The sequence below is a fragment of the Mixophyes fleayi genome, chromosome 4, assembly GCF_038048845.1.
Source record: "Mixophyes fleayi isolate aMixFle1 chromosome 4, aMixFle1.hap1, whole genome shotgun sequence".
Lineage (NCBI taxonomy): Eukaryota > Metazoa > Chordata > Amphibia > Anura > Limnodynastidae > Mixophyes > Mixophyes fleayi.
Window position 1 is genome coordinate 284148840 of NC_134405.1, and position 10845 is coordinate 284159684.

At 45.3% G+C, this 10845-nt stretch overlaps 3 non-coding genes and 41 pseudogenes across 3 annotated transcripts; all 44 read left to right on the forward strand.

Annotated features, from left to right (window-relative positions):
- The first annotated feature begins 228 nt into the window (after nt 1-228).
- Nucleotides 229-347, forward strand: LOC142154554 (5S ribosomal RNA; annotated as a pseudogene).
- Nucleotides 348-427: 80 nt separating this feature from the next.
- Nucleotides 428-546, forward strand: LOC142153617 (5S ribosomal RNA; annotated as a pseudogene).
- Nucleotides 547-625: 79 nt separating this feature from the next.
- Nucleotides 626-744, forward strand: LOC142154292 (5S ribosomal RNA; annotated as a pseudogene).
- A 79-nt stretch (nt 745-823) lies between these two features.
- On the forward strand, nt 824-942 carry LOC142154287 (5S ribosomal RNA; annotated as a pseudogene).
- Nucleotides 943-1021: 79 nt separating this feature from the next.
- Nucleotides 1022-1140, forward strand: LOC142155047 (5S ribosomal RNA; annotated as a pseudogene).
- An 80-nt stretch (nt 1141-1220) lies between these two features.
- LOC142155904 (5S ribosomal RNA) lies at nt 1221-1339 on the forward strand. The gene has a single exon (XR_012691989.1). It is a non-coding gene; the product is annotated as a 5S ribosomal RNA (ribosomal RNA).
- Nucleotides 1340-1419: 80 nt separating this feature from the next.
- Nucleotides 1420-1538, forward strand: LOC142154794 (5S ribosomal RNA; annotated as a pseudogene).
- Nucleotides 1539-1617: 79 nt separating this feature from the next.
- On the forward strand, nt 1618-1736 carry LOC142154487 (5S ribosomal RNA; annotated as a pseudogene).
- A 79-nt stretch (nt 1737-1815) lies between these two features.
- On the forward strand, nt 1816-1934 carry LOC142154859 (5S ribosomal RNA; annotated as a pseudogene).
- Nucleotides 1935-2015: 81 nt separating this feature from the next.
- On the forward strand, nt 2016-2134 carry LOC142154158 (5S ribosomal RNA; annotated as a pseudogene).
- An 82-nt stretch (nt 2135-2216) lies between these two features.
- On the forward strand, nt 2217-2335 carry LOC142153493 (5S ribosomal RNA; annotated as a pseudogene).
- Nucleotides 2336-2414: 79 nt separating this feature from the next.
- Nucleotides 2415-2533, forward strand: LOC142154751 (5S ribosomal RNA; annotated as a pseudogene).
- Nucleotides 2534-3035: 502 nt separating this feature from the next.
- On the forward strand, nt 3036-3154 carry LOC142153979 (5S ribosomal RNA; annotated as a pseudogene).
- Nucleotides 3155-3236: 82 nt separating this feature from the next.
- On the forward strand, nt 3237-3355 carry LOC142154613 (5S ribosomal RNA; annotated as a pseudogene).
- Nucleotides 3356-3435: 80 nt separating this feature from the next.
- On the forward strand, nt 3436-3554 carry LOC142153967 (5S ribosomal RNA). Its single transcript, XR_012691586.1, has one exon. It is a non-coding gene; the product is annotated as a 5S ribosomal RNA (ribosomal RNA).
- An 82-nt stretch (nt 3555-3636) lies between these two features.
- Nucleotides 3637-3745, forward strand: LOC142154927 (5S ribosomal RNA; annotated as a pseudogene).
- Nucleotides 3746-3989: 244 nt separating this feature from the next.
- Nucleotides 3990-4108, forward strand: LOC142153681 (5S ribosomal RNA; annotated as a pseudogene).
- Nucleotides 4109-4188: 80 nt separating this feature from the next.
- LOC142153511 (5S ribosomal RNA) lies at nt 4189-4307 on the forward strand (annotated as a pseudogene).
- Nucleotides 4308-4387: 80 nt separating this feature from the next.
- Nucleotides 4388-4506, forward strand: LOC142154914 (5S ribosomal RNA; annotated as a pseudogene).
- An 81-nt stretch (nt 4507-4587) lies between these two features.
- On the forward strand, nt 4588-4706 carry LOC142154543 (5S ribosomal RNA; annotated as a pseudogene).
- Nucleotides 4707-4787: 81 nt separating this feature from the next.
- Nucleotides 4788-4906, forward strand: LOC142155323 (5S ribosomal RNA; annotated as a pseudogene).
- Nucleotides 4907-4987: 81 nt separating this feature from the next.
- Nucleotides 4988-5106, forward strand: LOC142155539 (5S ribosomal RNA; annotated as a pseudogene).
- Nucleotides 5107-5188: 82 nt separating this feature from the next.
- Nucleotides 5189-5307, forward strand: LOC142153866 (5S ribosomal RNA; annotated as a pseudogene).
- A 246-nt stretch (nt 5308-5553) lies between these two features.
- Nucleotides 5554-5672, forward strand: LOC142154491 (5S ribosomal RNA; annotated as a pseudogene).
- Nucleotides 5673-5755: 83 nt separating this feature from the next.
- Nucleotides 5756-5874, forward strand: LOC142154301 (5S ribosomal RNA; annotated as a pseudogene).
- A 79-nt stretch (nt 5875-5953) lies between these two features.
- On the forward strand, nt 5954-6072 carry LOC142154653 (5S ribosomal RNA; annotated as a pseudogene).
- An 85-nt stretch (nt 6073-6157) lies between these two features.
- On the forward strand, nt 6158-6276 carry LOC142155367 (5S ribosomal RNA; annotated as a pseudogene).
- An 81-nt stretch (nt 6277-6357) lies between these two features.
- LOC142154151 (5S ribosomal RNA) lies at nt 6358-6476 on the forward strand (annotated as a pseudogene).
- A 281-nt stretch (nt 6477-6757) lies between these two features.
- Nucleotides 6758-6876, forward strand: LOC142154406 (5S ribosomal RNA; annotated as a pseudogene).
- Nucleotides 6877-6956: 80 nt separating this feature from the next.
- On the forward strand, nt 6957-7075 carry LOC142155335 (5S ribosomal RNA; annotated as a pseudogene).
- Nucleotides 7076-7156: 81 nt separating this feature from the next.
- On the forward strand, nt 7157-7275 carry LOC142153896 (5S ribosomal RNA; annotated as a pseudogene).
- A 247-nt stretch (nt 7276-7522) lies between these two features.
- On the forward strand, nt 7523-7641 carry LOC142154388 (5S ribosomal RNA; annotated as a pseudogene).
- An 82-nt stretch (nt 7642-7723) lies between these two features.
- On the forward strand, nt 7724-7842 carry LOC142155175 (5S ribosomal RNA; annotated as a pseudogene).
- An 82-nt stretch (nt 7843-7924) lies between these two features.
- On the forward strand, nt 7925-8043 carry LOC142156325 (5S ribosomal RNA). Its single transcript, XR_012692391.1, has one exon. It is a non-coding gene; the product is annotated as a 5S ribosomal RNA (ribosomal RNA).
- A 281-nt stretch (nt 8044-8324) lies between these two features.
- On the forward strand, nt 8325-8443 carry LOC142155010 (5S ribosomal RNA; annotated as a pseudogene).
- A 281-nt stretch (nt 8444-8724) lies between these two features.
- LOC142154454 (5S ribosomal RNA) lies at nt 8725-8843 on the forward strand (annotated as a pseudogene).
- Nucleotides 8844-9089: 246 nt separating this feature from the next.
- Nucleotides 9090-9208, forward strand: LOC142153892 (5S ribosomal RNA; annotated as a pseudogene).
- An 82-nt stretch (nt 9209-9290) lies between these two features.
- On the forward strand, nt 9291-9409 carry LOC142155227 (5S ribosomal RNA; annotated as a pseudogene).
- An 81-nt stretch (nt 9410-9490) lies between these two features.
- Nucleotides 9491-9609, forward strand: LOC142154420 (5S ribosomal RNA; annotated as a pseudogene).
- Nucleotides 9610-9691: 82 nt separating this feature from the next.
- LOC142155125 (5S ribosomal RNA) lies at nt 9692-9810 on the forward strand (annotated as a pseudogene).
- An 80-nt stretch (nt 9811-9890) lies between these two features.
- Nucleotides 9891-10009, forward strand: LOC142153947 (5S ribosomal RNA; annotated as a pseudogene).
- An 82-nt stretch (nt 10010-10091) lies between these two features.
- LOC142154181 (5S ribosomal RNA) lies at nt 10092-10210 on the forward strand (annotated as a pseudogene).
- Nucleotides 10211-10456: 246 nt separating this feature from the next.
- Nucleotides 10457-10575, forward strand: LOC142154851 (5S ribosomal RNA; annotated as a pseudogene).
- Nucleotides 10576-10655: 80 nt separating this feature from the next.
- LOC142154195 (5S ribosomal RNA) lies at nt 10656-10774 on the forward strand (annotated as a pseudogene).
- Nucleotides 10775-10845: the final 71 nt, after the last annotated feature.

Sequence of the window (10845 nt, forward strand, 5' to 3'; positions counted from 1 at the left end):
GTTCTGGCTTCCTTCAATGCTGGTTTTGAGATGTATAAGAGATGTAGGTCAGTAGGAAACCAATACCTACAGCCACACCACCCTGAACAAGCCTAATCTCGTCTGATCTTGGAAGCTAAGCAATTAGGAATACCAGGTGCTGAAGGCCTTTTTTTTTCTCTCTTATTCTGGCTTCCTTCAATGCTGGTTTTGAGATGTATAAGTGATGTAGGTCAGTAGGAAACCAATACCTACAGCCACACCACCCTGAACAAGCCTAATCTCAGCTGATCTTGGAAGCTAAACAGGGCCGGACCTGGTTAGTACTTGGATGGCAGACTACCTGGGAATACCAGGTGCTGTAGGCCTTTTTTTTTTTCTCTTGTTCCGGCTTCCTTCAATGCTGGTTTTGAGATGTATAAGAGATGTAGGTCATTTGGAATCCAATATCTACAGCCACTCCACCCTGAACAAGCACAATCTCATCTGATCTTGGACGCTAAGCAGGGCTGGGCCTGGTTAGTACTTGGATGGGAGACCACCTGGGAATACCAGGTGCTGTAGGCCTTTTTTTTCTCTCTTGTTCCGGCTTCCTTCAATGCTGGTTTTCAGATGTATAAGAGATGTAGGTCATTAGGAAAGCAATACCTACAGCCACACCACCCTGAACAAACACAATCTCGTCTGATCTTGGAAGCTAAGCAGGGCGGGGCCTGGTTAGTTCTTGGATGCGAGACCACCTGGGAATACCAGGTGCTGTAGGCCTTTTCTTTCTCTCTTGTTCCGGCTTCCTTCAATGCTGGTTTTGAGATGTATAAGAGATGTAGTTCATTAGAAAACCAATACCTACAGCCACACCACCCTGAACAAGCCCATTCTTGTCTGATCTTGGAACCTAAGCAGGGCCAGGCCTGGTTAGTACTTGGATGGGAGACCACCTGGGAATACCAGGTGCTGTAGGCCTTTTTTTTCTCTCTTGTTCCGGCTTCCTTCAATGCTGGTTTTGAGATGTATAAGAGATGTAGGTCAATAGGAAAACAATACCTACAGCCACACCACCCTGAACAAGCCCAATCTCGTCTGAACGTTTAAGCTAAGCTGGGCCGGGCCTGGTTAGTACTTGGATGGGAGACCACCTGGGAATACAAGGTGCTGTAGGCCTTTTTTTTTCTCTCCTGTTCTGGCTTCTTTTAATGCTGGTTTTCAGATGTATAAGAGATGTAGGTCATTAGGAAACCAATACCTACAGCCACACCACCCTGAAAAAGCCCAATCTCATCTGATCTTGGAAGCTAAGCAGGGCCAGACCTGGTTAGTACTTGGATGGGAGACCACCTGGGAATACCAGGTGCTGTAGGCTTTTTTTTTTCTCTCTTGTTCCGGCTTCCTTCAATGCTGGTTTTGAGATGTACAAGAGATGTAGGTCAGTAGGAAACCAACACCTACAGCCACACCACCCTGAACAAGCCTACTCTCGTCTGAACTTTGAAGCTAAGCAGGGCCGGACCTGGTTAGTACTTGGATGGCAGACCACCTGGGTATACCAGGTGCTGTAGGCTTTTTTTTTTTTCTCTTGTTCCGTTTCCTTCAATGCTGGTTTTGAGATGTATAAGAGATGTAGGTCATTAAGAAACAAATATCTACAGCCCCTCCACCCTGAACAAGCACAATCTCATCTGATCTTGTAAGCTAAGCAGAGGCGGGCCTGGTTAGTACTTGGATGGGAGACCACCTGGGAATAACAGGTGCTGTAGGCCTTTTTTTTTCTCTCTTGTTCCGGCTTCCTTCAATGCTGGTTTTGAGATTATAGAAGATGTAGGTCAAAAAGTAACAAATAACTACAGTCACACCACCCTGAACAAGCTCAATCTCATCTGATCTTGGAAACTAAGAAGGGCCAGGCCTGGTTAGTACTTGAATGGGAGACCACCTCGGAATACCAGGTGCTGTAGGCCTTTTTTTTTTCTCTCTTGTTCCAGCTTCCTTCAATGCTGGTTTTGAGATGTATAAGAGATGTAGGTCAATTGGAAACCAATACCTACAGCCACACCACCCTGAAAAAGCCCAATCTCGTCTGATCTTGGAAGCTAAGCAGGACCGGGTCTGCTTAGTACTTGGATGGGAGACCACCTCGGAATACCAGGTGCTGTAGGCCTTTTTTTTTTTCTCTCTTGTTCCGGGTTCGTTCAATGCTGGTTTTAAGATGTATAAGAGATGTAGGTCAATAGGAAAACAATACCTACAGCCACACCACCCTGAACAAGCCCAATCTCGTCTGATCTTGGAAGCTAAGCAGAGGCGGGCCTGGTTAGTACTTGGATGGGAGACCACCTGGGAATAACAGGTGCTGTAGGCCTTTTTTTTTCTCTCTTGTTCCGGCTTCCTTCAATGCTGGTTTTGAGATTATAGAAGATGTAGGTCAAAAAGAAACAAAGAACTACAGTCACACCACCCTGAACAAGCTCAATCTCATCTGATCTTGGAAGCTAAGAAGGGCCAGGCCTGGTTAGTACTTGAATGGGAGACCACCTCGGAATACCAGGTGCTGTAGGCCTTTTTTTTTTCTCTCTTGTTCTGGCTTCCTTCAATGCTGGTTTTGAGATGTATAAGAGATGTAGATCAATAAGAAATCAATACCTACAGCCAAACCACCATGGGAGACCACCTGGGAATACCAGGTGCTGTAGGACTTTTTCTTTTTCTCTCTTGTTCCGGCTTCCTTCAATGCTGGTTTTGAGATGTATAAGAGATGTAGGTCAATAAGAAATCAATACCTACAGCCAAATCACCCTGAATACCAGGTGCTGTAGGCCTTTTTTTTCTCTCTTGTTCTGGCTTCCTTCAATGCTGGTTTTGAGATGTATAAGAGATGTAGGTCAGTAGGAAACCAATATCTACAGCCACACCACCCTGAACAAGTCTAATCTCATCAGATCTTGGAAGCTAAGCAATTGGGAATACCAGGTGCTGTAGGCCTTTTTTTTTCTCTCTTGTTCCGGCTTCCTTCAATGCTGGTTTTGAGATGTATAAGAGAAGTAGGTCATTAAGAAAGCAATACCTACAGCCACACCACCCTGAACAAGGCCAATTTCAGCTGATCTTGGTAGCTAAGCAGGGCTGGGCCTGGTTAGTACTTGGATGGGAGACCACCTGGGAATACCAGGTGCTGTAGGCCATTATTTTTTTCTCTCTTGTTCCAGCTTCCTTCAATGCTGGTTTTGAGATGTATAAGAGATGTAGGTCATTAGGAAACCTATAACTACAGCCACACCACCCTGAAAAAGTCCAATCTCATCTGATCTTGGAAGCTAAGCAGGGTCAGGCCTGGTTAGTACTTGGATGGGAGACCACCTGGAAATACCGGGTGCTGTTGGCGTTTTTTTTTCTCTTTTGTTCCGGCTTCCTTCAATGCTGGTTTTGAGATGTATAAGAGATGTAGGTCAATTGGAAACCAATACCTACAGCCACACCACCCTGAAAAAGCCCAATCTCGTCTGATCTTGGAAGCTAAGCAGGGCCGGGCCTGGTTAGTACTTGGATGGGAGACCACCTCGGAATACCAGGTGCTGTAGGCCTTTTTTTTTTTCTCTCTTGTTCCGGGTTCGTTCAATGCTGGTTTTGAGATGTATAAGAGATGTAGGTCAATAGGAAAACAATACCTACAGCCACACCACCCTGAAAAAGTCCGATCTTGGAAGCTAAGCAGGGCTGGACCTGGTTAGTACTTGGATGGGAGACCACCTGGGAATACCAGGTGCTGTAGGCCTTTTTTTTTCTCTCTTGTTCTGGCTTCCTTCAATGCTGGTTTTGAGATGTATAAGAGATGTAGGTCAGTAGGAAACCAATATCTACAGCCACACCACCCTGAACAAGTCTAATCTCGTCTGATCTTGGAAGCTAAGCAATTGGGAATACCAGGTGCTGTAGGCCTTTTTTTTTCTCTCTTGTTCCGGCTTCCTTCAATGCTAGTTTTGAGATGTATAAGAGATGTAGGTCATTAGGAAACCAATACCTACAGCCGCACCACCCTGAACAAGCCAAATCTCATCTGATCTTGAAAGCTAAGCAGGGCCGGGCCTGGTTAGTACTTGGATGGGAGACCCCCTGGGAATACCAGGTGCTGTAGGCCTTTTTTTTTCTCTTTTGTTCCGGCTTCCTTCAATGCTGGTTTTGAGATGTATAAAAGATGTAGGTCAATAGGAAACTAATACCTACAGCCACACCACCCTGAAAAAGCCCAATTTCAGCTGATCTTGGTAGCTAAACAGGGCTGGGCCTGGTTAGTACTTGGATGGGAGACCACCTGGGAATCCCAGGTGCTGTAGGCCTTTTTTTTTCTCTTTTGTTCCGGCTTCCTTCAATGCTGGTTTTCAGATGTATAAGAGATGTAGGTCATTAGGAAACCAATACCTACAGCCACACCACCCTGAAAAAGTCCAATCTTGTCTGATCTTGGAAGCTAAGCAGGGCCAGACCTGGTTAGTACTTGGTTGGGAGACCACCTGGGAATACAAGGTGCTGTAGGCCTTATTTTTTTCTCTCTTGTTCCGGCTTCTTTCAATGCTGGTTTTGAGATGTATAAGAGATGTAGGTCAATAAGAAAACTATACCTACAGCCACACCACCCTGAACAAGCCCAATCTCATCTGATCTTGGAAGCTAAGCAGGGCCGCACCTGGTTAGTACTTGGATGGGAGACCACCTGGGAATAGAAGGTGCTGTAGGCCTTTTTTTTTTCTCTCTTGTTCCGGCTTCCTTCGATGCTGGTTTTCAGATGTATAAGAGATGTAGGTCATTAGGAAACCAATACCTACAGCTATAACACCCTGAAAAAGTCCAATCTTGTCTGATCTTGGAAGCTAAGCAGGGCCGGACCTGGTTAATACTTGGATGGGACACCACCTGGCAATACCAGGTGCTGTAGGCCTTTTCTTTTTCTCTCTTGTTCCGGCTTCCTTCAATGCTGGTTTTGAGATGTATAAGAGATGTAGGTCAATAGGGAATCAATACCTACAGCCACACCACCCTGAACAAGCCTAATCTCGGCTGATCTAGGAAGCTAAGCAGCGCCAGGCCTGATTAGTACTTGGATGGCAGACTACCTGGGAATACCAGGTGCTGTAGGCTTTTTTTTTTTTTTCTCTTGTTCCGGCTTCCTTCAATGCTGGTTTTGAGATGTATAAGAGATGCAGGTCATTTGGAATTCCATATCTACAGCCACTCCACCCTGAACAAGCACAATCTCATCAGATCTTGGAAGCTAAGCAGGGCTGGGCCTGGTTAGTAATTGGATGGGAGACCACCTGGGAATACCAGGTGCTGTAGGCCTTTTTTTTTTTCTCTCTTGTTCTGGCTTCCTTCAATGCTGGTTTTGAGATGTATAAGAGATGTAGGTCAGTAGGAAACCAATATCTACAGCCACACCACCCTGAACAAGCCTAATCTCGTCTGATCTTGGAAGCTAAGCAATTGGGAATACCAGGTGCTGTAGGCCTTTTTTTTTCTCTCTTGTTCTGGCTTCCTTCAATGCTGGTTTTGAGATGTATGAGAAAAGTAGGTCAGTAGGAAGCCATCACCTACAGCCACACCACCCTGAACAAGCCTAATCTCGTCTGGTCTTGGAAGCTAAGCAGGGCCGGACCTGGTTAGTACTTGGATGGCAGACCACCTGGGTATACCAGGTGCTGTAGGCTTTTTTTTTTTTTTTCTCTTTTTCCGGCTTCCTTCAATGCTGGTTTTGAGATGTATAAGAGATGTAGGTCATTAGGAAACAAATATCTATAGCCACTCCACCCTGAACAAGCACAATCTTGTCTGATCTTGTAAGCTAAGCAGGGCCGGGCCTGGTTAGTACTTGGATGGGAGACCACCTTGGAATACCAGGTGCTGTAGGCCTTTTGTTTTCTCTCTTGTTCCGGCTTCCTTCAATGCTGGTTTTGAGATTATAGGAGATGTAGGTCAAAAAGAAACAAATACCTATAGTCACACCACCCTGAACAAGCTCAATCTCATCTGATCTTGGAAACTAAGCATAGCCAGGCCTGGTTAGTACTTGGGTGGGAGACCACCTGGGAATACCAGGTGCTGTAGGCTTTTTTTTTTTTTTCCTCTCTTGTTCTGGCTTCCTTCAATGCTGGTTTTCAGATGTATAAGAGATGTAAGTCATTAGGAAAACAACACCTACAGCCACACCACTCTATACAAGCCCAATCTCGTCTGATCTTGGAAGCTAAGCAGTGCCGGACCTAGTTAGTACTTTGAAGGGAGACCACCTGAGAATACCAGGTTCCGTAGGCCTTTTTTTTTTCTCTCTTGTTCCGGCTTCATTCAATGCTGGTTTTGAGATGTATAAGAGATGTAGGTCAATAGGAAACCAATATCTACGGCCGCACCACCCTGAACAAGCCCAATCTCATCTGATCTTGGAAGCTAAGCAAGGCCAGGCCTGGTTAGTACTTGAATGGGAGACCACCTGGGAATACCAGGTGCTGTAGGCTTTTTTTTTTCACTCTTGTTCCGGCTTCCTTCAATGCTGGTTTTTAGATGTATAAGAGATGTAGGTCAATAGGAAAACAATACCTACAGCCACACCACCCAGAACAAGCCCAATCTGGTCTAATCTTGGAAGCTAAGCAGGGCCAGGCCTGGTTAGTACTTGGATCAGAGACCACCTGAGAATACCAGGTGCTGTAGGCCTTTTTTTTTTTCTCTCTTGTTCCGGCTTCCTTCAATGCTGGTTTTGAGATGTATAAGAGATGTAGGTCATTAAGAAACCAAAACCTACAGCCACTCCACCCTGAACAACCACAATCTCATCTGATCTTGGAAGTTAAGCAGGGCCATGCCTGGTTAGTACTTGGATGGGAGACCACCTGGGAATACCAGGTGCTGTAGGCCTTTTTTTTTTCTCTCTTGTTCCGGCTTCCTTCAATGCTGGTTTTGAGATTATAAGAGATGTAGGTCAATAGGAAACCAATACCTACAGCCACACCACTCTGAACAAGCCCAATCTCGTCTGATCTTGGAAGCTAAGCAGTGCCAGACCTAGTTAGTACTTTGAAGGGAGAATACCTGGGAATACCAGGTGCTGTAGGCCTTTTTTATTTTTCTCTTGTTCCGGCTTCCTTCAATGCTGGTTTTGAGATGTATAAGAGATGTAGGTCAATAAGAAACCACTACCTACAGCCACACCACCCTGAACAAGCCCAATCTCGTCTGATCTTGGAAGCTAAGAAGGGCCAGGCCTGGTTAGTACTTGAATGGGAGACCACCTGGGAATACCTGGTGCTGTAGGCTTTTTTTTTTTTCTCTCTTGTTCTGGCTTCCTTCAATGCTGGTTTTGAGATGTATAAGAGATGTAGGTCAGTAGGAAACCAATACCTACAGCCACACCACCCTGAACAAGCCTAATCTCATCTGATCTTGGAAGCTAAGCAATTGGGAATACCAGGTGCTGTAAGCCTTTTTTTTTTCTCTCTTGTTCTGGCTTCCTTCAATGCTGGTTTTGAGATGTATAAGAGATGTAGTTCATTAGAAATCCAATACCTATAGCCATACCACCCTGAACAAACCCAATCTCATCTGATCTTGGAAGCTGAGCAGGGCTTGGCTTGGTTAGTACTTGGATGGGAGACCACCTGCGAATACAAGGTGCTGTAGGCCTTTATTTTTTTCTCTCTTGTTCCGGCTTCCTTCAATGCTGGTTTTGAGATGTATAAGAGATGTAGGTCAATACGAAACCAATACCTACAGCCACACCACCCTGAACAAGCCCAATATCGACTGATATTGGCAGCTAAGCAGCGCTGGGCCTGTTTAGTACTTGGATGGGAGACCACCTGGGAATAGCAGGTGCTGTAGACTTTTTTTTTTTCTCTCTTGTTCCGGCTTCCTTCAATGCTGGTTTTTTAGATGTATAAGAGATGTAGGTCAATAGGAAAACAATACCTACAGCCACACCACCCTGAACAAGCCCAATCTCATCTGATCTTGGAAGCTAAGCAGGGCCAGGCCTGGTTAGTACTTGAATGGGAGACCACCTGGGAATACCAGGTGCTGTAGGCTTTTTTTTTTCACTCTTGTTCCGGCTTCCTTCAATGCTGGTTTTTAGATGTATAAGAGATGTAGGTCAATAGGAAAACAATACCCACAGCCACACCACCCTGAACAAGCCCAATCTGTTCTAATCTTGGAAGCTAAGCAGGGCCAGGCCTGGTTAGTGCTTGGATCAGAGACCACCTGAGAATACCAGGTGCTGTAGGCCTTTTTTTTTTTCTCTCTTGTTCCGGCTTCCTTCAATGCTGGTTTTGAGATGTATAAGAGATGTAGGTCATTAAGAAACCAAAACCTACAGCCGCTCCACCCTGAACAACCACAATCTCATCTGATCTTGGAAGTTAAGCTGGGCCATGCCTGGTTAGTACTTGGATGGGAGACCACCTGGGAATACCAGGTGCTGTAGGCCTTTTTTTTTTCTCTCTTGTTCCGGCTTCCTTCAATGCTGGTTTTGAGATTATAAGAGATGTAGGTCAATAGGAAACCAATACCTAAAGCCACACCACTCTGAACAAGCCCAATCTCGTCTGATCTTGGAAGCTAAGCAGTGCCAGACCTACTTAGTACTTTGAAGGGAGAATACCTGGGAATACCAGGTGCTGTAGGCCTTTTTTTTTTTTTCTCTTGTTCCGGCTTCCTTCAATGCTGGTTTTGAGATGTATAAGAGATGTAGGTCAATAGGAAACCACTACCTACAGCCACACCACCCTGAACAAGCCCAATCTCGTCTGATCTTGGAAGCTAAGCAGGGCCAGGCCTGGTTAGTACTTGAATAGGAGACCACCTGGGATTACCTGGTGCTGTAGGCCTTTTTTTTTTCTCTCTTGTTTTGGCTTCCTTCAATGCTGGTTTTGAGATGTATAAGAGATGTAGGTCAGTAGGAAACCAATATCTACAGCCACACCACCCTGAACAAGCCTAATCTCATCTGATCTTGGAAGCTAAGCAATTGGGAATACCAGGTGCTGTAAGCCTTTTTTTTTTCTCTCTTGTTCTGGCTTCCTTCAATGCTGGTTTTGAGATGTATAAGAGATGTAGTTCATTAGGAATCCAATACCTATAGCCATACCACCCTGAACAAACCCAATCTCATCTGATCTTGGAAGCTGAGCAGGGCTTGGCCTGGTTAGTACTTGGATGGGAGACCACCTGGGAATACAAGGTGCTGTAGGCCTTTTTTTTTTTCTCTCTTGTTCCGGCTTCCTTCAATGCTGGTTTTGAGATGTATAAGAGATGTAGGTCAATAGGAAACCAATACCTACAGCCACACCACCCTGAACAAGCCCAATATCGTCTTATCTTGGCAGCTAAGCAGCGCTGGGCCTGGTTAGTACTTGGATGGGAGATCACCTGGGAATAGCAGATGCTGTAGACTTTTTTTTTTCTCTCTTGTTCCGGCTTCCTTCAATGCTGGTTTTTTAGATGTATAAGAGATGTAGGTCAATAGGAAAACAATACCTACAGCCACACCACCCTGAACAAGCCCAATTCCGTCTGATCTTGGAAGCTAAGCAGAGCCGGGCCTGGTTAGTACTTGGATCGGAGATCACCTGAGAATACCAGGTGCTGTAGGCCTTTTTTTTTGTCTCACTTGTTCTGGCTTCCTTCAATGCTGGTTTTGAGATGTAAAAGAGATGTAGGTCATTAGGAAACCAATACCTACAGCCACTCCACCCTGAACAAGCATAATCTCGTCTGATCTTCAAAGCTAAGCAAGGCCAGACCTGGTTAGTACTTTGATGGGAGACCACCTGGGAATACCAGGTGCTGTAGGCTTTTTTTTTTCTCTCTTGTTCCGGCTTCCTTCAATGCTGGTTTTGAGATGTATAAGAGATGTAGGTCAATATGAAACCAATTCCTACAGCCACACCACCCTGAAAAAGCCCAATCTCGTCTGATCTTGGAAGCTAAGCAGGGCCAGGCCTGGTTAGTACTTGGATGGGAGACCACCTGGGAATACCACGTGCTGTTGGCCTTTTTTTTTATCTCTCTTGTTCCGGCTTCCATCAATGCTAGTTTTGAGATGTATAAGAGATGTAGGTCATTAGGAAACCAATATCTACAGCCACACCACCCTGAGGAAGCCCAATCGCGTCTGATCTTGGAAACTAAGCAGCGCTGGGCCTGGTTAGTACTTGAATGGGAGACCACCTGGGAAAACCAGGTGCTGTAGGCCATTTTTTTTTCTCTCTTGTTCTGGCTTCCTTCAATGCTGGTTTTGAGATGTATAAGAGATGTAGGTCAGTAGGAAACCAATATCTACAGCCACACCACCCTGAACAAGCCTAATTTTGTCTGATCTTGGAAGCTAAGCAATTGGGAATACCAGGTGCTGTAAGCCTTTTTTTTTTCTCTCTTGTTCTGGCTTCCTTCAATGCTGGTTTTGAGATGTATAAGAGATGTAGGTCAATAGAAAACCAATACCTACAACCACACCACCCTGAACAAGCTCAATCTCGTCTGATCTTGGAAGCTAAGCAGTGCTGTGCCTGGTTAGTAATTGGATGGGAGACCACCTGGGAATACCAGGTGCTGTAGGCCTTTTTTTTTTCTCTCTTGTTCCGGCTTCCTTCAATGCTGGTTTTGAGATGATAAGAGATGTAGGTCAATAGGAAACCAATACCTACAGCCACACCACTCTGAACAAGCCCAATCTCGTCTGATCTTGGAAGCTAAGCAGTGTCGGACCTAGTTAGTACTTTGAAGGGAGACCACCTGGGAGTACCAGGTGCTGTAGGCCTTTTTTATTTTCTCTCTTGTTCCGGCTTCCTTCAATGCTGGTTTTGAGATGTATAAGAGATGTAGGTCAAT